Source organism: Dasypus novemcinctus, chromosome 10 (genome assembly GCF_030445035.2).
Source record: "Dasypus novemcinctus isolate mDasNov1 chromosome 10, mDasNov1.1.hap2, whole genome shotgun sequence".
Taxonomy (NCBI): domain Eukaryota; kingdom Metazoa; phylum Chordata; class Mammalia; order Cingulata; family Dasypodidae; genus Dasypus; species Dasypus novemcinctus.
The window spans coordinates 96,198,161-96,222,959 of NC_080682.1; the positions used below are offsets into that span (position 1 = coordinate 96,198,161).

Consider the following 24,799-nt stretch of genomic DNA (forward strand, 5'->3'; position numbering starts at 1 on the left):
AGGATTAAGTAGGTTTCTGAAAGCTTATCTGGCTCTCCCTGTCCCCATTCCCTCAGGCAAATTGGGTTTCTAAACTTTGCTGGAGCTGGGTTGTTCACGCACCTGTCCCTGCCTCCTGGCTGACTTAGTTCCTCTCTCTTCCAGGGCAGTTGGCTGAGGCTGCCTGCCTGATCAGACTCCCCCTCACCTCTCCAGCACTGACTGGGGTATTTTTTAATTTTTAATTTCAAAGGGGGCTCATCTGAGCAAACTCACTGAAAGAAGCCACTCTCAGTGCTCTGCCAGACCCCTCTTCCTTCCAGGGAGAGAAACATTCCCACTCAGTTGGCTGCAATAAGTCTGGTCTTTTCACCTTGAGGGTGGGGCATATGAGCCATTCCCATTCACAGGAGCAAGTAACTCACAGTTTTCCTTTGACCTCTTTGTCTCTCTCTCCTACTCCCTCCTGGATGATGCACAGCAATCTCCTTGCCTACCTTCTTCAACACCATCTTCCTGGAAATCTCTCTGATTGACTTATCTTTTTAGTTTTAAATGTTTTTAGTAACAAATAACTGTTATTGTTTTTTTTTTAAGCTGGAGGATATGAAACAGACAATACTTAAAAATCTATTTTTTCTAGGAAAAGTAGCATTGCCCCCCCAACCCCCAAATAATTAAATTATAATAAATTTATCTGCTGAATATGACTTAAAACTGCTTTGAAAATGCATGAAATGGAAGGATTTTGATATGCACCCAACTCTATATGACTAATTATCAAATTAAATGTAGTGTTTTAACACTCACACTATTGGACATTATAATACTTTGCTTATTAGAAATCTGGAAACACTATTTAGCAACTTAAATTTCTACTACTAAAGTATAAGAGGGCATATAACAAAACTCAGAAATTAAAGGAGAAATAAGACAAAGCTTCAGCCATCTACTTTTTCTAAGCTGCAATTAGAGAAAAAAGGGATTATATGGTTTAAAGCAGTTTTCATAATGTATTAAACATATATTCAACGTTCCCATAAAAGAAAGATTTCAGAAGAAAAATACTTTATTCCTTGCAAATAGCCTCTCTTCTCCTTATCCTGGCAAGAACAATAAGTGCCATTAATTTCAAGATTTTTTTTTGGTTGTTGTTGATGCCTATTTTCTTTTTTCAAAGTATATACACTTTGTAAAATATATACAAATGGAAATTAAGAGGGAAGTCTGATTTTGGAATGCAGCAATTCTAAATCATTTCTCTAAGAAGCACCTTTTGATTTCCTGGTCTGAATGTTTAATATAGAACCTGTGTTAGTTAGCAAAAGGAGTGCTGATGCAAAGTATCAGAAATCTGTTGGCTTTTATTAAGGGATTATACTTGGGTTAGAAGCTTACAGATACAAGGCCCTAAAGAGCCCAAAACAAGTTTTTTTTTTTTTTTTTCTAATGGAAGTCTGTCACCACTTTTTGAAGCAAGAATGCAGGCAACCTCTACAAGTGTTCAGCCTTCCTCTTTCCTCTAAGGCTCTGTGAAGGCAACTTCTGATCTCAGCTGTAGGCTGGTATTAGCCTGAACTGCTCTGTTCTCTTCAGTTGCAAACTATCAGCCAAATAGCTCAGCTCTTCCTGGGTTTTCAGCATCAAAATTAAGCTCTCTCCTCTTCCTTGTCAACTGAGATCTCTCTGTGTGTCTTCTTGAGTGAATGACCATTTATATGGGGACCAACCGTGAGTCAGGCCCTACCGATATGGTCGAATCAAAGCTCTCGTTTTAATTTAATCAATGTAAAACCTTTGAATTTAATACAATCAAAGGGCATCACACAGAGAGGAACAGACCAGTTTACAAACATAATCCTTATAATTGGCGATTTCATAAATAAACTCAAACAGCCACAGAGCCTCAACAGTACTTATTTTTGAAGTAGAAAATTCTCCAATTTTATTAACTTCATAAATAGCAAATACTACAGACATCAACCTCTGTTTTCTAGATTTCTGTAAGTGTTCTAATAATTTAAAATTTAGATATGGATCACTGTTAAGGTTGGGTAAACTGAGATTTCATGATAAATTGGCTACAGAAAGCTAAGTAGGGAGTGGATGTGGCTCAAGTAGGTTAGCACTCACCACTTACATGGGAGGTCCTGGGTTCATTCCCCATTCCTCCTTAAAAAACAAACATAAGAAACCAACAAAAAACAACTCTGAGAAGCCAATGTAGCTCAGTTGTTGAGCACCAGCTTCCCACATATGAGATCCCAGGTTCAATTCCCAGCCCCCAGTACTGAAAAATACAAAAACTAACTAAATTCTTAGTTACTGAATAATGGTTTGTATTTTGCTTGAATGAAATAGATGCTTAAACCAGGCACCACCTCATTCCCTGCTTACTGCTAAACATTCCTAAGTTTCTTTATTCTTCATAGTTGTCTAATGAACAAATAACTAGGTTTCCTAAGTAAGATTATAAAAATGTTAATCCTTCTAAGAAAAGTATAAAGACAAATAAAATGTAGACTCACAATACAAATTTTCTAAGTAGGATTACAAACGTGAAGATTTTGACTGTTGCTCTTCCTTACGATTGGCCCACCTCGTAAAAAGATTGTGGCAAAGGACTCAATTGTTTAAATATTTTGCAATATCGATATAGCCCATAATCATATCCCTCATGTTCTGTGTTGTTAGAAAATACATGAGTAAAATCTATCATTCACACTTTTACTTCTCAACCTCTTGGCAACTAGTGTGAAGGTGGTAGTAAACTTTTTCCAGTTTGGAAATTCCCTTCCAATTTAAATATTTCTGTGACATGCTTTTCCACCCATTGTTTTGCTCCAGATTTTCAATTGACTGATGCCTTTCTTAATACATTTTTCTGTGAGGAGCATACATTTTAGACAAGCTGTTGCCCACCAAAGCCTCTATTTCTACATTTGCCATGAAAATTCAAGCATAAAAATTATTGTACTACAATACTTCTGTGTCTAACTGCTGTCATTTGTACAAAAATTTTTTTGTCAAAGTTCTGTCATTTGCATTTGTAATGGTTGGCTGAGATGAAACTTCATAAACAAACAGTAATGAACTTGCATAAAAATGAAGCTGCTTCTGGCTTTCAAACCACTGCAGAATTTTCTCAATCTTCTGAATACTGGCAGCAGCTGCATCTTTTCTTCAGCAGAACCCATTATGAAAACACCTGGAAACTCCATCCTTTATCGTTTCTTCTGTTAAGCTTCTTTCATTGCACTGTTCCTTGTCTTGTAGCTATCAGAATGAACATGATAGACCCTCATGCCAAGCACCAAAATCTCTCTCTTCCATCAGTGGGCACTTGTTGACCTGTTGCAGAAACTTCTCATATAAAGCAAAAGGATCATAACTTTTCTGCATTATCTTTACATCCTTTCTACAGGGCTTATTAAATTTATGAGTCGCATCCTCCAGTTTTAGGTATAAATCATTTGGTGCAGTGGGAGTTGACCAGATGCCATAATATTTTGGTAGATATTTTCTTAGCTGTAGAAGAACACTGTCATTACAATCAGCAGCACATACCGTGTTATAGAATTCTAGCTCTCTAGGACCCCGTGGAGAGGGCTCTAAGTATGTCAAAACAGTGTCATCTAGATGTTGCACTATGCCTGAGAAATCAAGATACACACACAAAAAATATCAAGGGGCTGGTTGAAATCCTGGATGTCCACATTGTCTTTCTAATACATATGAGGACTACCTGATGCGACAGGGGCACGCAGCCTTTGAGCAAGTGGAGCCAGTCCGCACCGACTGCAGGGTGCCCTCAGGGGCAACTCATTTTGGGGGGACCCGGCGCCTCAAGCTGAGGAGGAATAGAGACTCGGTTGCCATAAAGGAGAGCTGGAAAAGTGGATGCGGCTAAAGGAGAAAAAGGGGAGGAGGGAGAGTGAGCCTGAGAACGCGGTGGTCGCTGAGGCTCGGGCGTGGGGAAGACTAGGGGTTCCCGCCACTGGTGCCCACTGAGGCCCCAAGGTGGGGGCCGAAGACGCAGCGGAGGCTCGGGCGCTCCCCTGCAGCAACTCACAGCTGAGCGCAGCTCCCAGCTCTAGCTCCTCTGCCCCGCCGCGCCATGACCCCTGCGCAGGCCTGGAGACCCACCGAGCCAAAGAGGCAACGGGGCGGCTTGGATTTACTTATCATTGTGAAGTATTTTCTTTCATCTCCAGTAAAGCATTTTTATACAAAATTTACGTTTAGTTATTTTCTATGAACTTGTCACCGACTTCACTTACCCTGACATTCTCTGAAATTCTGCTCTTCTGAATTATTAGGTTTAGGAATTAAATTTTTATAGTTTTCATTTTCTCTCTCCCATTCTTTATTTTAGAAGTTGGCAAATTCCAGTACTCTGATTTCCCCATCTTCATTATTTTTGTCCGTTTGCTACTCTTGAATCACTGGCATATTATTTGAAAATCTTTGAAAACTAATGCCAATATATAAAAAAAACTTTCTGTTTCTAGTAATATTCAATTTTCTCCTTTTGTTTTAACTCTTATTTCTGTCTCGTTTGTCTAGTAAGAATGTCCACTTGGGTTTACAAAATCAAGAACCAATGAAATTGTTTCCGATATTTCACTTCTAATTACTCATTCCTAACCTTATTGAATTTTAATTTTGATTTTTACACAAGGTATTTTTATTAGTCTCATTTTTTTTCCTTTTTAATGCGGTTTTGTTATGCTTAGAAAAGTTTGATAATGACAAAGTTCATATAGGGGCTTTTGCACATATGAAATTCTTGATGATATCTATATGTGCGAAAAAACAACTAAAATAATCAAAATTATGCCACATCCTGTGAACAGTCTATAGAACTTTCTCCTCTCAGTAAGTATACTTGAATGTGAATTGAAGCTGTATACTTATTTTTTTTAAATGCAAATAATGCAAAATATTTTTCTGTCCTTCCTTTCCCAGATTCCCATTAGCATTATCCACTATAAAATGGTGTGTTATTCAAACTTTTTATATTATTGAATGTATAGAATTATTTTAAATAATAATGGGATCGTATACTGAACAGAGTTGGCAGCAGTTTCACAGATAATTAAATAACATGGACATCTATTTTCAAACTTTTGAATTACTTAAATTATTGGGACAAAACACACAATATAGATTTACTGATTTTAAGTTGTATTGTGGCACTTTCTACATTCACAGTGTTGTGCAAAAATCACCTCTGTCTAGGTCCAAAGTATTTTCATCACACCAAAATAAACCACATGCCCATTAATTATTCGTTTCCCTATCACCCACATCTTTGCCCCTGTCAACCACTAATCTGTTGTATGTCTCTATGGATTCATCTATTCTGGAAATTTCATATAAAGGAAATAAAGAAACGTGATCTTATGTGTCTGACTAATTTCACAAAGTATAATGTTCTCAAGGTTTATTCGTGTATCAGTATTTAATTCCTTTTAAGTTCAATAAGATTTCATCATATGTTTTTGTTTATGCATTCGTCAGCTGATGAACATTTAGCAGTTCCAAACTTTTGGCTACTTTGACTTGTGCTGCTATGAACACTTGTATGTACACTTTTGTTTGAATACGTGTTTTGAAATTCTGCTGGATCATATGATAATTCTATATTTAACTTTTTAATGAATCACCAAACCTTTTTTCACAGCGGCTGCCCCATTTTTATGCCACCAGCATTGTATGAGGTTTCCAATTTCTCCACATCCTCACCAAGACTTGTTATTTTCCATTTTTGGATTATAGCCACCCTAATGGGTATGATGTAGCATCTCACTGTGTTTTACTTGGCATTTCTCTTATGATTAATGATGGTGAATATCTTTTCTTGTTCTTATTATCCATTGGTATAACTTCTTTGAAGAAATGTATATTCAAATTTTTATGCATTTTAAAAGTAATATATTTATCTTTTAATTGTTGAGTTATAGTGTCCTTTTTATATACTGGATATTAAATCCTCACCAAATATATGATTTGAAATTATTTTCTTGTGTGCTCTGAGTACCCTTTTTTATTTTCTTGATAATACCTTTTGAAGCACAAAAGTTTCTTTATTTTGATCAAGTCTAATTTATCTGATTTTTTTTATTGCTTCTGCTTTAAGTAGCATGCCTTAGAAAAATGGCCTAAAGCAAGGTAATACAGATGCATACCCACATTTTCTTCCAAGAATTTTATATTTTCTGATCTTACATTTAGGATTTTGATTCATTTTGTAAAACACAGTAGTCCAAATTTATGTTGCATGTGGAAATCAAACTTGTCCCAGTACCGTTAAAAGAATGTTCTCTTCATGTAATTGCCTTGAAACTCCTGTCAAAAAATCAATTGATTAATGTTTGTGTTTAGTTTTGGAGTCTCACTCATATCCCATTTAACAATGTATTTGTGCCATTTCCACACAGTATTAATTCCTACAGCACTGAGGTAAGCTAAATATCATTATGTGTGGGGCCACCAACTGTATTCATTTTCAAAATGTTTTGCCTATTTGGAAGTCACTTGCATTTCTCTGAATTTTAGGAGAAATTTTTCAATTCCTGAAAAAAATCCATCTGGGATTTTTATAGATATTGCATTGAACTGTAGCTCACTTTTGGGGTAATTTTATCTTAATATCATTGAATCCATGTATATGCAATGTCTTTACAGTTATTCAGTTTGTCTTCATTGTATTTTTAAAATGCTTCACTCTGACCCGAACCTCAGGAACAATGTTGAATATAAATGGAAGAGTAAATATCCTTGACTTCTCCTTGGACTTAGGGGTAGCTCTATTTCAAGATTATGTTAACTGTAGGTAATTCTTATGTACCATTGTCAAATTGAGAAAGTTTACTTATATTCCTATTTATGGGGTATTTTTTTTATCACAAAACAATATTGGATTTTTTCAAATACTGTTTTGCATCTCTTGAGATGATTTTTTTTGTTCTTTTTATCTATTAATATTTTGCATCTTATTGATTTCTTTTTCCCTTTACTCGTGAAGTGGTGGATTTGCAGAACAAGCATACATAAAATACAGGATTCCTATACACCAACCCAACATGAATACCTTTAGTTGCTGTGGAACGTTTGTTACAACATGTCACAGCATATTTTTATATTTATACTATTAAAGCCAATGGTATAACTGTTTGTGTAGCGTAGTTCCATGAATGTAAATAAATATCCTGATACTGTATATAATCTATTTCCCCTTTTAATCATAATCAAATATATATTTCAGTGCATCACAATAGTGTACTACCATCACCACCATCTATTACCAAAACATTTCTATCATTCCAAATAGGAATCTTGTACATTTTAACCTTTAACTTCCCATTCCCTGTCACCACTACATACCCTGGTAACTTATGTACTAGATTTTGATTTTGTGAGTTTGTATATATGAATTTTTTAAATCAGTGAGGGGACACAATGTATGTCCTTTTGTGTCTGGTTTATTTTATCCAACACAATGCCTTCAAGGTTCAACCATATTGTATGTGTCAGGACTTCTTTCCTTTTCACAAGAGAATAATGTTGCATTGGGTGAATATATGACATATTATTTATCCATTCATTAGTTGATGGAAACTTGAGCTGCTACTGTCTTTTGGCAATTGTGAATAATGCTGCTATGAACATTGGTGTGCAAATGTCTGTTCAAGTCCCGCTTTCAATTCTTTGGGCATATACGTAGATGTGGGATTGCCGGGTCACATGAGATTCTACACTGAAATTCCTTGTCTTGTTCATGATCCTAGGGTGAAAGCTTTTAGTTTTTTACCATTAAGTAGGATATTAGATATGGGGTTTTCAGAAATGTCCTATATCATTTTGAGGAAGTTTCCTCTAACCCATTGGTTGTATACAGATATGTGGTTTTAAAATGCCATGTGCATTTTATATATGTTATTTGTTCACTGACATTTATAATTAACCAAATGATAACCTTTACTGCAGGTCTTTATTTCTTTATGCTTCTTTGAACCACTGTCTAGTGTCTTTTCCTTTCAATCTGAAGAAATCCATTTAGCATTGTTTATAGGACTATCCAAGTGGAGATGAAATTCATTAGCTTTTATTTATTGGAGAATGTCTTAATCTCTTTCTCATTTTTAAAGAAAGATTCACCAGGTACAAAATTCTTGTCTGGCAGTTGCTTTTCTTCAGTACTTTAAATATTTCAACGCACTGTCTACTTTCCTCTATAGATTCCCATATGATATCAGTGCTCAATCTAATTGGGACTCCTTCATACACAAGTCATTGTTTTTCTCATAGATTTCAGAACTCTCTCCTTGTACTTATCACTTGATAGTGTAATCAATATATGGTGGGATGCATGTTTCCTTATATTTATCCTGTTTGGTGTTTTCTGGGTTTCTTGGATGTTCATATTCATGTCTTTTGCTAAGTTTGGAACTACTCTGCCATTAATTCTTTGATTATTTCTTCTGCCATTTTCTCCCTTTCTTCTACTTCTGTTACTCCCATAATATGTATATTGGTGTGCTTGTTTATTTCCCAGAGCTTTCTTAGGCTATTTTCACTTTTATTTATTTATTTTTCCCTATCTCTTCTCTAACCTGACTCATTGCAAATGTCTTGTCTTCAAGTTCACTGATTCTTTCTCCTGCCAGCTCCAATCTGCTCTTAAAACCCTCCTGGGTATTTTGCCGTTAAGTTACTTTAGTCTTCAACTCCAGCAGCTTTGTTCGGTTCCTTTCTAAAATTTCTCTTTACTTAGACTCTTATATTGTTGACTTATTGTTTTCCTGATATCATGTATTTCTTTCTCTATACATTCCTTCATCTACTTAAGCATTCTTAAGATCATTTTTCTAAACACATTGTTTTGTATGTCCACCTACTCATCATCTTTTGTGTTTTCTATATTTTTGTTTTAATCCTTTGGTTGGACCATCATTTTCTGCTTATTTGTTTGTCTTGGATTCTTTTTTATCACTGTGCACTTTAATAATTTAAAATGTTATATCTGGGACTTACATCCTGGGATGTCTGTATCCAGGATTTGTAACCATCTGGTGATAAGAAAAAAATTTTCTTCAACTTCAGCCCTCCTATTAGGAAGGTCTGTTCACGGTGAATGCACTGTGCAGGGATTACCCTCTTTCTGGGCCTTGTCTAGTCCTGGGCCTCTCATTATTTGTTTGATTGCTTTGATTTGTTTTGAATTCCCTGTTTATGGGAATTTAATTATCCTTTTAGATTTTTATGGGATAAACCTCCCTCTTACAAGTGTATAATCCAGCAGGCTTTTGTCCCAGACTGTCCACCTCTCTTTTTTAAATTCTTTTAATTGTCTCATGCTGCTTTTGCCTAGACATCAAATTCTGGAAGGAGGATCACCTTTGAAAGGGCACTCCCAAGTTGGTCTTTCTCAGCCAAACTGGGCAAGGAACCATGGAGGGGGTAGGACCTAGTCCAAATTGTCTTTGGAATGGGTTAAGAAGGGCATGAGCAACTCTTTGAAAGGGTTCTAAAGCTTAGATTTCTTGGCCTGCCAAGCAAATGCAAGTCTTCACCTAAATTTCTCCCACAGGCCAGAGGAAGCCATATTTCTTTAAATTGCCAATGCCTCCACCTCTGTCTGGTGAGGGTTGAAACAATGGCTGCCACCACATTTGACTGGGATGAGTTGATAGAAAAGCTGCCATCATGACCTAGACCCATCAATCCAAAGTCATTAGTCAAAAGCTGTAATAAATTATCAGCTATGTTCTTGGGGAAGAGACTTGTTGCATTCCTTTCTGGCATGAACAGTTAGCCAGGGACCTGACCCCACTGTGACTTGATGCAAGAGTGGGGAATGGTTATGCCAATAACCACCATGCAGAAAGACCAATTGCAATCATTTGCCATAATTCATCAGTCTCTTCTTCGCACTCTTCCCTCGATGCTGTACAGTGTTCTTTTGGCCTGTGGACTTTCAAAATAGTTGTTTCCTATAGTTCCTGCCTATTTAATAGTTGTTTTGGTGGAAGGACTGAGACCTGGAGCTCCCAAATGTGTCATTTTTCCCGAGAAGTTTCCATAACTCATTGAATTTTTTATATATTGAACTAACCTTTCATTACTAGGAAAAATCCTACTAGTCATTGTATGTAATCCGTTTTATATGATGCTATTTTAAATTTGGTTTGTATGGTGAAGATTCTTGCATCTATAATAATAAGAGGTATTGTTTGATAGTTTTCTCTTCTTTTGATATCTTTCTTTGGTTTTGGTATCAGGGTAAGACTGTCCTCATTTAATGAATTGGACAGTGCTTTCCCTCTCCTAAATTTTGGAGGAGTTTGTGAAAGATTGGCGTTCATTATTATTTAAACTTTTCCTGTAAATATGCAATGGATTATTTCAATCCTAAACTTTTGTTTGTGGCAATTAATTTGATTACTAACTTAATCTCTTGTTATAATCCTTTTCAGATATATCTTTCTTCTTTATCTGTTATTAGATGAGTGTTAGGTTTAAAGAAAAATCATGCAGAAAATACAGTTACAATATACCAGTCCGATTATTAACACTTTTCGTTAATATGGTACATTTATTTCGTTAATATGGTACAATTGATGAATCAGTATTATAATTTTCCTATAATCTCTATTTCACCCTTACTGTTAACTGTGTTTTTCAATCCTATATTTTTAATTGATTCTAAGAACATATCTATAATTACAAATCTTCCTTTTAACCATATTCAAATATATAATTCATATTGTTATAATCCTCAGAATATTGTACTTTCATTGCCACAATCCATTACCAAGTGTTTCCCATTACCACGAATAGAAATCCAGTACAATTTAAGCATTAACTATACATTCCCTATCTCAATCCCAGCCCCCAATAACATCATTCTTAAACTGTCAATATGACCTTTTGTGACTGGCTTATTTCATTCAATATCATGTCTTCAATGTTCATCCATGTGGTCACATGTATCAGAACTTTATTCCTCTTTACAGCAGAATAGTATTACATTGTATGTATATACCACATTTTGTTTCTCTGTTCATCAATGAATGAAAACTTGGGTTGCCTCAAATCTTTAGTAATTGTGCATAATACCTCTGTATATACCAGTGTGGAATTATCTGTTCGATTCTGTGCTTTTGATTCTCTTGGGTATATTTTCAGAGGTGGTATCACTTGCATATGGATCTGCCAACCTGTCTTCCATTGGAGCTGTACCATGTTTCATTCCCACCATCACTGAACAAGTGTTACCTTTTCTTCTCCACATCCTATCCAACACTTATTATTTTTCCATATTTCAAAATAACAGCCATTCTAGTTTTCACAAAATGGTATTTCCCTGGATTTTGATTTTCAATTCCCTAGTGGCTAATGATGTTCAGCATCCTTACATGTACTTATTGGCCATTTATATATATTTTCTGGAGAAATGTCTATGCAAGTCTTCTGTCCATTTTTTAATTGGGTCATTTGTCATTTTATTGTGACTAGTAGGATTTCTTCATGTATTTTGAATATTAAATCTTTTTTAGGTACGTAATTTCCAAATACTTTCTCCTATTTGTAGGTTGTGTTTTACCTTCATGACCATGTCCTTTGATGCATAAACATTTTTTATTTTGATGAGGTCCCCTTTATCTACTCTTTTCTTATGTTGTTCATGCTTTAGGTGTAAAATCAAAGAAACCATTGCCTAATATAAAGTCCTAAAGATGCTTCCCTAAGTTTTCTTCTAAGTTCCAGTTCTTATATTTAAGTCTTTCTCTTTCTGCCAGCACCATGCTGTTTTGATCACTGTGCCTTTGTAATAAGTGTTAAAATTGAGGAGTGTGAGTCCTCCAACTTTGTTCTCTTTTCAAGATGACTTTGTCTACCCAGTATTTCTTGTACTTTCATATAAATTTGATTATATGCTTTTCCACTTCTGCAAAGAAGGCTGTTGTAATTTTGATTGGGATTGCATTGATTCTATAAATTTCTCTGGGTAGAATTGTCATTTTACAATCCATGAATATGGAATGTCCTTCAATTAGGTTATGTCTCCTTTGATTTCTTTTTACAGTATTTTGTAGTTTTCCTTTATGAGCTCCTTACATCCTTTTCTGAATTTATTCTTAGATATTTGATTCTTTTAGTTGTCATTGTAAATGTAATTTTTTCTTCATTTCCTCTACAGGTTGTTCCTTGCTAATGTAAAGAAACACTACTAATTTTGCCATGCTGATGTTTTCTCCACCTCTTTGCTAAATTTATTAGCTCTAGGATTTTTTATTGTGGATTTTTCAGAATTTTCTATACACAGTATCCTGTCATCTGTTAACCAGGAAAGTTTTACTTCTTCCTTTCCAATTTGGATGCATTTGTTGTTGTTGTTGTTGTTGCCTAATTGCTCTGGCTAGAAATTCCAGTACAGTGTAGAATATTATAATAATTTGGATCTTCTCTCAACTTGTCTTTGCCAGGCTAGGCAAAGATTTGTCAATTGTGTTGATTTTTGCACAAAGCTAACACATGATTTTGTTGACTTTGTTTGTATTTCTCTATTCTTTATTTTATTATTACCACTTTGGTCTTTATGAGTATGTTTTCTTCTGCTTGTTTGGGTTAGTTTGTTCATGTTTTCTAATTATTTTTTTCTTCTTATTAGATGTCCTCACATTATTATAAATGTTTAAACACCCTTGCATTTTTGATAAAGCTTGCTTGGCCATGGTATTTGAAGCTTTTTATATATTGCTGGATTTATTTCCTAACATTTTGCTAATTTTTTGGATCTATAGACTTTCATTTTCTTATAATATCAGGCTTTCCTTTTAGAATTGGCCCCACAAAATGATCTAGACATTTTTCTCAATTATTTTAATTTCTGTTAGAGTTTGTGTATAATGATTCATTTTCCCTTTTATTTTTTAATAGCTTTTACCAGTGAAACAATTGGAGCCTGGAGTTCAATTTTTGGAAAGATTTTATGGTAAATTTGATCTTTCTAATAAAACTCAGACTATTCAGATTTTCTGAATCCAATTAGGTCAACTTTGAAAAGATATATTTTTCAAAAAACATGTACATGTTTATTTTTTATCTTTTGAAATAACTTCAAACTTACAGCAATTTTGCAAAAATAATTTAAAAAATAATGCATAGATTGTATTATAACCCCTCACCTAGATAACCCAAAATACTAACTTTTGGCATGTTATGGTATTGTATGATTGTTACTTTCTATCTATCAATCTACCTATCTATCATCTAGCTATCATCTATCTATTACCTACTTTCATTCTAAACATTTGAGAGTATGTTGTACATTGTATGCAAGCTACAAATTTGTTGGAATAAATTACTCATAGTTTTCCAATATTAGCATTCTAATATCTTTATAATCTGTGATGATAAATCCTCTCCAGGGTTCATATTTGTCATTTTTATTCTTTCCTTTTTCTTGATTAATCATGTCAGGGATTAATGAATTTTTGATACAGATTTTAGCAAGCAAATTTTAGCCTTGTAAATTTTACATATTATCTTTTCATTTTCTAATTAGTTTATGGTTGTTTACTTATTGTTTTATCATATGTGAATATGTCCCTGACAATTCAATTAGTTTAATATACTCCATGTTGTTGTTTTCCAATCCATAGTAAAAATATTCTAAAATATTTTTAAGAAATATTTATTCAGATTATTCTATGTTTGGAGAACTGTAATTAAATTTGGGATAAGGCAATGAAAATGAAGGCAATGACTAAAGAAATAGTACCAGTTCTTACACTCTAGAGTATAGTAATGCATAAAGAATATCATTATAGAACTACATAAGAAATTAACTAAAATAACAAAATAACCAATGTTTAGAGATTTAAATTGTTCTGCATCTTTCTCATGAAAAATATTGTATAATTAATAAAGATATTCTCAATAATTTATAAACTGTGTAAATAATAAAATATTAAGTGAAAGGTATATATTTCATGTAACCATATTTTTAATGACTATTGAAAACATTAATGGCAGTGTGCCAAAAAATTAATAAGACTTGATTTAGGGAAGTAGGATTATAATACTTCAGTGATTCTTTTTTTACAAAGAGCAAATAAAAGCTCAAATTAGTATCTATTTTCAATTAACTATATATTAAATATAGTTAAGATTTGACTGTCTCCTGGTCAAATTATGAAATAAATTATGTGGTCCAAGGGAATTCTGCAAGAATATAACCCTGAGAAAACTGCGGCTACTCCTCTGGTCTAACCACTCCTCTTGGCTTTTGAGAATAAACAATATCTCTCAGGATTTGCCAGAGGCTGATGAAACTTATCATCAGGGGAAATTGTTAGAAAACACAAATCTCTCATTGCTGAACCAGCAATGAGCAACTTTCCCTGAACTAATCCTTTCCACTGCAGCTTCTTCTGGATAATGAGTAAGTGTATAGATTAAGGCCTATGTACCAAGGACAAGTTAAGGTGGCCTGATATTTCTTGATGTAATACACATGTATTACCAATGAGAGTAGAGTACATATTTAAAAAAATTCCAAGCCATATAAGTAAACAATATCAACATATTTTTGAGACACAGGGTGTGACTTTGAAATTCTAGGCACTAGAAACCAAGAACAGTGATGATTAATTGATAATTCTGCCATGGAGTATTCAGAGGTGAAGAACAGTTAACAGCATGCTATGTTGAAGTGGAATAGCCAGCCAACATTTAACTAGAAGAAGGGAAGGATGAAGAAAGATAGAAATTTTGTGCCTTTACATATACAGAGCTATAATACAAAAGGGGAGAGATGTTATGAGAATTATTTGGCCGATTATAAAGTAGGTATTTCTGAGAATGAAAATCATTAATAATTTTAAAAATAGCCATGGTAAGTTCATCAAAAAAAAAGAGTCAGTTGACAAGAACCCACACTAAAGAATTTTGTCAAAGGAAGTAGTTTTGTTTGAAAAACATCCAAATCATTCCAACTTCAAAATTTGTGAATAGAAATTATTCTCTGTGGGATCCAGAGATGAACACAGATTAATATTTGGAGGTAATGATTTGTGGAGAAATGTTTAGGAATGCTTAGAAAACAGTATTTAAATTTTACATTTAGGCTTCATTTAGATTATGGCTAGGCATCTCCTACATAATTTATCTACTTTCACTTTTAAAATAAATAATCATTGATTAATACTCTTTTCAGGCCTAAAACTAAACTATAAGTTCTTGGTTTTATATAGTTAGTAGAAAATGTCAAGTGTCCTGAGCAATAATTGCTTTATATGGCAATGAAAATTTGGTTTGGCATCTTCTCCTTCTGTCTCTGCTGCATGCTAAGTCACTTACATCTGAATGTATCTATGTTTTTTTCATGGAATCCGCTGGACATTTCCAGATTTCCACTCCCTCATATTTTTGTTTCAGCAGCCCAAGAATATGTAGAATTTGAACTTCTACCTCTCTATATAAGTAAGTAACCACAGTATATAATGATTATATTTCCTAGAGTTGCCTCTTGAATGGAAACCTAGGATCTAAAGTTATTCATGTAACCCTAACTCTAATCCTTACATCTTCCTCATTGGTCCATTGTCAAAAGAACTCAAGCCCTCTCTTCCCCTATAACAGGTGTATTTGAATCCCTTTAATTTTATTGAATAACATTGTCAATCTGTCATTAAAATCCGTATGCATGGGAAAAAAGCCTAGACTGAGGACTTACAGATGAAAATTTACCTGAAGAATCTATTGCAGATGCTTACTAATCATTCTACTTAGTAACACACCTTAATTATGCAACTGAAATCACCTGTCTGGATGAGAGATTGTCCTGCATGAATCACATGTTTAAAAATTACTTGATCAGAAGGAAGTGTAGGGTGAGAAGATGTGGTTTTAGTGGTGGAGTCATAGCCTTCAAAACAAGCCTTCTACCAATTAATATTTTATTAGGGGAGTATTAATATACAATGTAGATATATCCATTTCTGATGGTCTCAAGTGCATAGAGTCTAGAGAAAAGAGAGAAATGGGAAGAGTGGTAGGGCTGAGGACACTGGGGACTCTGGTTTTCTCTGTCTGCAATATCACTTTGAATTTTTTTTTTTTAATTTCTTGAAAAAGGTGAGAAGACAAAAGAAAAGATGGAATGATGGAAAGGATATTATGCTGATCCCTTTGGCCTTAGCACAGTGATTGTGTTCAAATATCCAGCCTTCATATAACGGACATGATTGCGGGTGGCTGGATAATTTAGCCAAAGTGCAAGTGGTGAACAATTTCCTGGATTTCTATATTAAAGGTGTCTCATTTGTTTAAAACTGAGGAAGAAGTTGATGGAGTTGATTCTCTTCATTCTGTTATTCAAGAACTTTTTCAATGTATGTGGACAGGACATGTAAAAGCACAGAAAGTCAAAGATTAACAAACTTTGCCCCCTTACAAACACGAAGTGCACTGTTATGCCTATTACTAATGGAACACTATTTATGCCTTCTGTCTTGTCATTGATGGGCATCCCTGGTTTAGAACCTGTACAGTGTTGGATTGGGATTCTATTCTGTGCTATGTACATCACTGCTTTGATTGGAAATTCTCTACTTTTGATCATCATCAAATCTGAACACAGCCTCCATGGGCCCATGTACATCTTCCTGGCTATGCTTGGAGCCACAGACATTGCACTTAGCACCAGCATTGTACCAAAGATGCTTGGAATTTTTTGGTTCCACTTGCCAGAGATTTATTTTGATGCTTGCCTCTTTCAAATGTGGCTTATCCACACATTCCAGGGTATTGAATCCTGTTGGCCATGGCTCTGGACCGCTATGTTGCCATCTGTTACCAGCTGCAGCATGCTACCATATTCACTCGCCAACTAGTCACTCATATTGGATTTGGCCTAACATTGCGTCCGGCCATTCTGGTAATCCCATGCCTATTGCTCATAAAGTGCCGCCTGAAACTTTACCGAACCAAATTAATATCACACACTTACTGTGAACACATGGCCCTTGTGAAGCTTGCCACTGAAGATGTTTACATCAATAAAGTCTATGGGCTCCTTGGAGCTTTCTTTGTTGGTGGGTTTGACTTCATGGTCATGGCTCTCCCCTACATCTAAATATTTATCACTGTCTTCCACCTGCCCCAGAAAGAGTTTCGTCTTAAGGCATTTAATACATGTATTCCCCATGTATGTGTCTTCCTTCAATTTTATCTCCTGGCTTTTTTCTCCTTTTTTACTCACAGAAGTGGATCTTGTATACCATCATATATACATATCACCTTGTCCAATCTTTATCTGCTGGCCCCACCTTTCCTTAACTCCCTTATCTACGGAATGAAGACAAAGCAGATTCGATATCAGGCAGTAAAAATATTCTGTTCCAAAGACCAGATATGACTTTTCATTAAAATATTTCCCTATATGATTTTAAACTTGGTTCCATGTATTCTGTATCTCCTGGCAGTGGCTTTGGTTGTCATTATACTTTATAAATAAATTAATAAATACATAGAAGAGGTGTTAAAGAATTCCTGAGGCTATTGACCTGCAATCAGAAGGCAGTAAGAAGAATTTCACAGAAAGAGGAGATTAGATTAGATCTTGAAAATGTAAATCCCTGCCTCCCCCACCAGTTTTTATAAAGCATTGTTAAATTTATTCTGCATTAAAGTTCTTGTATACTAATGTTAATATGTTTTAAAGAAACTTCATTTTGAAAACTCATTTTAACTGAAGGCAAGTAGAACAGTGGTTATCAACATTTGGCAGAAAAGGTTTTAATTTTGGTAGGAAAAATCATTGACAATGTTGGTTTACATGTATGTGCTCTAGAATCACAGAATTAGCTCAAAACTTTAGTTTGCCATTTTCTAACTGTGTGAGGTGTCACAAGTTCAAGAACGAATGTGTGAAATAGAGAAAAATGACATATGTCTCCCTGAGAAGTAGAGATGTGATTTTATAGTGTAACAATATAAAGTTAAGTAAACCCCTTCGAAAGGGTCTTGGTAGCTGGTAAGGAATCAATACAGATAATAACATTGCCCTTATCACTATCTTTATGTTTATCTTTATCTTTAGTCACCATCATTCCTGTTTCATATGAAGAAAAAATAATATCTGTATTTTTGCATTGTTTATTAAATTAAATTAAATTAAATTAAATTAAACTTTTCTCATGGCAAAGTCTGTGATCACTTTCTGTAAAATCCCAATGTTCCATCCAAAGCAATGTGAATTCTGTAGTTGTTGAGTGCAGTGCTAATTACAGCTGTATCAATTTTCTTCCCCATATATTTGCATGCATATAGTCAAGTTTATTAATTATTCCCATTATGATTGTGGATTTTTCTATATTGCCCTTTAGTTCAATATATTTTCTCTTTATGTATTTTTAAGAAATTTTATTGAATGTATACAATTTAAAATGAATACATCTTCATGTTTGATTGACCTTTTTTATCATTGTGAACTATTTCTCTTCATCTCTAGGAATGTACCTTGTCTGAGAATTTCAATTTTGTTATTTTCTACTAACCTATCTTCTAGGTCACTGTGGGGAGCCATCCGCTGTGAGACCTATCTATAGCCTCCCACAACATGGCGGATCTCACTACATGGTGGAGTTCACAAATCTGCCCTGTCATTTCCTTATTCTTCTCCTCCCTGCTTCTTTGTTCTCCCTCTCCCGCCACTACTCAGGTGATCAAAGCAATACGCATGTGCAAGGCGTGAAACTCCACAGACCCGGTGCGAGCTGTCGGCCAATCCCCCCCTTGGACGTCTGCCACCCACAAGACCAGCTTATCACCTATGTACACGTTCCCTTCCCTCACTATATATCCCCGTGTTTTACCCCCAATAAACGAGGCTTGATCAGAATCCTGTCTTGCCTCCATTCTTCTCGTCCCCTACCCCCACTCCTTCCCACAGGTCCTAGAACTTGCCCCCGCTGGTTCGGAGCAAGTGACGCCCCATGTGGGGCTGGGACGTGGGACAGGAGCAAGTCGGCACTGCAGAAAAAGCCAGCGCTGGTGATTTGAGACTACACTGAAGACCTGGGAATTCTTGGGCTGAAGACCTGAGCGACCGCCTAGGGCAGAGGCCCTGCGCGACTGACTTGGGCAGAAGACCTGAGCTTCAGCTTGGGCACGTGTGATAGAGATGCTTGGGAGACCGCCTATCTTTCAAGGCCTTGGTAAGTGTCGATTTTACCATGGGGCAGGGCTCCTCTAGTAATAGTTCCCTTTTCCTATCCAGCCTGCAGGACGTGCTTGAGACGAGAGGAGTAAAGGTTAATGCTAAAGAACTCTCTAAATTCTTTGCCTTCCTAAAAGAAGTTTGTCCCTGGTTTCCACAGGAAGGGAGTATTTACAACTCATAAAGGAGCTAGAGCAGCTAAAAGAATTAAAACACCACAAATGCAGAAAGGCAATTAACCACAATCCTTTTATCGACTTCCCGCCCACCTGCACCTGCCTAGAAAGGCCACCCAGGTGTGCATCCCCTGCGGTGGAAAAAAAAAAAACCCTTTTTTGCATATCCGGCCACCGAAAGGCAAACCGAGGGCCAAAACTATGAGGCAGATAATGAGGCAGATGGTGAGGTGAAGGTACTTCGTGTGCATTCCACTTTCTCCTTTAGATCTTTAAAAGAGCTTAAAACTGCCACCTCCACCTATGCGCCCACTGCTCCGTAACAGGCTTGGGAGATTATGAAAGCACTGTGCAACAAGCAAGATACGACCCCAGACTTTTCTCCCAAATTCAAACCACGGCCCTTAGAGCCTGGAAAAGGCTGCCTACAAAAGAACACCCTGCCTCCTATTAAGCAGTGGCCAGAGTAACCCTTTTCAAATTTTGTAGGCAGATTGTGCACGGCTGCAGAAAGACTTTTTGGCGATACCAACACAGAAACAGACTATGTAAAGCAAATTGCCTTTGATAATGCAAATGCGGCTTGTCAGGCCGTGGTGAGACCTTATAAAATAAAGGAGGACTTCTCTGGTTACATCAGGCTTTGTCCTAAAATTAGCCCCGCCTACCAACAAGGTCTTGCTACGGCCAGCACTGGGCTAGTGAAGGCTTATATAGTTAATCCACTGGAAAGAGAGAGAAACGTGGCAACATTTGTGTTTTGTTTTGTTTCCATTCTAGTTCTGATTGGGCTTGCTTGACCAAGGTAATAAAATTAGTACCAAGTTTCTATCAAAGTCTAAGGAGAATTTTCAATTTTAAATCAATAGTTTTCTCCAGAACTTCAAGTCTCAATTTAGTCTTACAGTAATAAACCAAAAATGTGTGTTAATGGTCTGTCTAAACTGCAAAATAAAAACTTAACTACATTTATGCTGCTCAAGTTATTTTAACTGATTGCTGACAACTAATAATGTTTCCAAGCACAAGCTTGCGTTTTACAGGTGACATGAATTCCAGAAGAAATCGTAAGAGGTACAATCTAAGATGTGTTATATAACAAAGGATTTAAAAGCAGCTATACCAAGAAAGTAAAGAATTATGAGTCGATTGTAAATACATTGTATATTTCTGTTAATGTGTTGTAATTGTTTTGTGTTTGTCTGTCTGTTCATTCAATGTCAGTGTATATTGTGATACCTCCGGATGGTAAATATAAATTAGTAGAAATTTTTAAAAGAGCTCTATTCAAATGGCCAAAAATTAAATAAGCGCTTTTATTAATACTTAAGTTTATTATATTAATACATAAGTTTAAATGTTAATAAGATATCTACAATAATAAAAATTGCAAGTCTTGATTAGCAAAATTACTATGCCTTTTCATAAAAAATGGTTCTTGCCTAGATTGAAATGAATAACTTATTTTTCTTCACAGGATAATATGAAGAATGTAAAACTTAAATGAATATTAAAAAGGTTAAAAGTTTGTGAAAATGCTAACTGAAATTTAATAAGTTTTGCAAAAAGGCATATTTTGTCCTAAAGTCCTAAAGGATGGCTAATTTTTCATAAACTCTTGGAACTTAATTTGCATGTGGCAAATCATAGAAGGTATTATAATAACTTTAAGTAAGGGAATGTGTTCTGTAAAGGTAAAATTTGTCTTAAAATGATATAAATATAGTCTATATGGTTATAAATAATTATAAAAGGTCTTAAGAAGCATGGTTTACATTAAAGTGTTTAAGTGGCTAATTCCATAAGGTCATTAATAAACAAACCTGAATTAATAATAATAATAATAATAAAAGGTAATTTTATAACAAATTTATTTGGCAGCCAGCCTCCCCTGCCAACTTGCTTCCAAAAAAACTGTTTCTAATATTGCATGCTACTAAGTATTTAAAGTAAAGAAAAGTTCATTCTTTTAACAAGCTTGTTTAGTGTTCATGGTATTATGTTATAAAAGGTTTGCTTGATAACTTTGTATGTAGGCCATATGGAATGTGTTTTTATTATTAAGGAAACAGAAGATAATTTTGTCCTGAGATAAAATGATTGATTATTGGAAAGAGTAGAGTGTGGGACAAAACCTCAGTGAATACTAAAAGTGCAAAAGGTTCGTGGAAAAGGAATTTTTAAAGTTAAAGTTAAATAAAATTTAATGGGTCTATCTATAAAATTTTAAAGGCTTTAGTATCAAGTAGTATGCTGATGCAAAGTTAAAAATTTTTATTCTTTCTCAAGGCCTCTCATCATTAATCAGTTTTGGTAAAAGTTCTTAACCTCAATAATCAGTATACAAAGAAAGTCTGTTTTATCAAAATAGCTTCTTGTGTTCATCATTTAACAGTAACCTTTTATTCCAAACTAATTATAAGAGATTTGTTCTTTTACCTTGAAAGAAAAATTAAAGTGATGGTTGAGTTCATTTAATATGTTATAAGTTAAATGAAAGGTGTTTAAAAGTGTTACAAAATTAACAAGTTTTTCTTTCCTTTAACCCTCTGTTAATTAAAGTTGTATGAGTAAAAGGTTTCTATAAATGCTTAAGAGTGTATAAAGTTACCAATATTTCAGCATAATATTTAAGAAAAGTACACTGTGGTTATTTATAGTTTTAATTATAATAAAAGAGTATATGTCACAGAAACAACCTCTTATCATAGATTAAACTAACAACACTAGTATGCAGCAATCCCAAACACTACTAGTTTGTTGCAAAAAGTTAATGTCCAGCTGTATTGCTACCACTTTGTTTTAAAACTTGCTAGGACTTTCTTTAGTGTCTTCTTACACAAATCAAGCCAGCTGCATTCCTCTATCTATATATATAAAAAAAAAAAACAACACGTAAAAATGAATTCTTGCCATGCTTTTCAGGACTATGTGCATAGCCCAACCATCTTGTACAGTATTTACTGATAGTAATAGTAATAAAAAAGCAGCATATGTTACTTTTAAAAAAGAACAGACTTGGCAAACTCCATTCACGTCTGCTCAGCATACTGAACTTGTTGCCATCATTAAGGTATTAACAATATTTAAGGAACCTTTGAATATTGTCTCTGATTCTGAATATGTATGCCTTACTGTTAAGCATATTGAAACAGCTCATATCTTTGCTACTGATGAGTTATCTCAACTTTTGGCTAACTTGCAACGTCTCATCAGGTTAAAACAGCATCCTATTTACATTACTCATATATGCTCTCATACCTCTTTGCCTGGTCCTATGACAGCAAATAATGCTCGAGCTGATTTATTAGTAAGGTGTTTACAAAATGCTCATGATTACCATGCTTTAACTCACATTAATGTTAAAAGCCTGCAAAATAAATATCAAAAGTTAACAAGACTACAGGCACAAGAAATTATTCGCACTTGTCCTACTTGTGGACCACTAACAGTGGTGCCTTTTCAGGCTGGAACTAATCCCAGAGGCCTGACTCCTAATCAATTATGACAGATGGATGTTACTCACATACCATCCTTTGGTAAATTACAATATGTTCATGTTTGTATTGACACTTATTCTCATTTTTTGTGGGCTACTGCTCAAAGTGGGGAATGGTTTCATCATGTTCACTCACACCTCTGGTCTGCTTTTGCTGTAAGGAGATTCCCTCTGAAAATTAAAACTGATAATGGACCTTCTTACATTAGTAAATCCTTTGAATCTTTGTTTAAAATATGGTATTGAACATGTTACCAGCATTCCTTATAATCCTACAGGTCAAGCCATAGTTGAATGCAGCCATCATACCCTAAAAACTATGATTTTAAAACAAAAAGGGGGAGATGATGGTATTATAACACCAAAAGATTAATTAGCAAAAGCTTTATTTACTTTACATTTTCTTAGTGTTTATAATTCATTAACACCTGTGGAATGTCACTTTGGAAAATGTCAAACATCTACAGTGAATGCAGAAAATGAAGATCAACCAATATTGTAGAAGGATATTTTAAGCAATGAATGGAAAAAAAGGCAGGATTAAAGTAAGGGGGTGAGGCTATGCTCTTATCATTTCAGAAAATGGAGAACAAATTTAGTTATCTGTGAAAAGGATTAAACCCCAGAATGAAGAGATGGAGTCTTCTACAACTTCTGATGATGGTGATCATAAGTAATAAGGAAGCTGCCAGTAATTACACTTATTAGGCCCATATACCTAACCCCCCATTACTTAGAGTGTTAACCTGGAAAAATCCATTCTTTCATATATATCTGAATAAAACCCATATATTCCCTATACCAATTGATAATCGATTGCCAATTAAACCCTATAAAGAAAAAGAATCAATAATCTCATATTACCATTTGATTATCAACCCTTATGCATTAGTAACCATCCTTCCTGTATGTAGGTTAAAAATCAGGCCATAATTATCTTTAAAAATAATAATATTCAGTTTATTGTGACTTTATTTCCCTGTTCCAATTTATTCATGACCAAAAATCCTACTATGATTGTCTGCAAAAAGACAGTAGGGATAAAGAAGGATGGCAAGAGTGCCGTATAGAAAGAGGATCTGTCATTTTTTAATGATTCCTATGGAATAGTGTGGGAAAGTGCCCCTATGGGGAGTCCCATTGAATATAATGACAGATTTATTTGGCATGGTCTAAATAGTAAAGGACAACAAAAAATAATTTTTACTAAAAACTATATTTGGAAGCAGAAAGGGAAATGGATCCCTTCTCCATGGTGTAATATTACATCTATACATAAACAAAAGAATTTGTGGAGAGTTTTTCTAGGAATAGTTCCTACTATAGAATGGATTGGGAATAATAGTAAGAATGGTCAATATCTGCATTTAAATCAAATTCATCATCTTCAGGCATGTGTAAGAGATCCTTATGTGTTTGTGGTTGGAAAATTAACTATAACCCAAAATGCTCTATTCTATAAAAATGAGGCCTTGCATCCTAGTAGCCATTACCCCACAACTAACATACTATGGAGAAGGCAAACTAAAAAAATTTTACTATCCCCATCTGTGTAAAAGAGAGCCGCCTTCCTCCCTATATTGGTAAAAAAAAATTAGCCTCACAGGTTCAGTTGCTGCAGCTGCCACAGCAGGTGGTGCTCTTGGTCATGGCCTCATCAGCTTGCAATACTTTAAACAACAATGACAAATTAGCCTAGAATCCAGTGCACAGTTTCTTGACTCTCTGCAGCGGCAACTAACATCCGTCACCCAAGTAGTCCTTCCAAACCACAGGGCCCTTAACTTACTCACAGCTGAAAATAGGGGGAACCTGCCTTTTCCTCCAGGAGGAATGCTGCTAGTATATAAATGAATCTGGTATTGTTGAGCAAAAATGTTAAGTTGCGAGAATTGCGGGAAGGGATACTGC

At 34.9% G+C, this 24,799-nt stretch overlaps 2 pseudogenes; one reads left to right on the top strand and one right to left on the bottom strand.

Moving 5' to 3' along the window:
- Positions 1–920: 920 nt before the first annotated feature.
- LOC101410841 (inositol polyphosphate multikinase-like) lies at positions 921–15,394 on the bottom strand (annotated as a pseudogene).
- A 1,072-nt stretch (positions 15,395–16,466) lies between these two features.
- On the top strand, positions 16,467–17,410 carry LOC101439882 (olfactory receptor 52A5-like; annotated as a pseudogene).
- Positions 17,411–24,799: the final 7,389 nt, after the last annotated feature.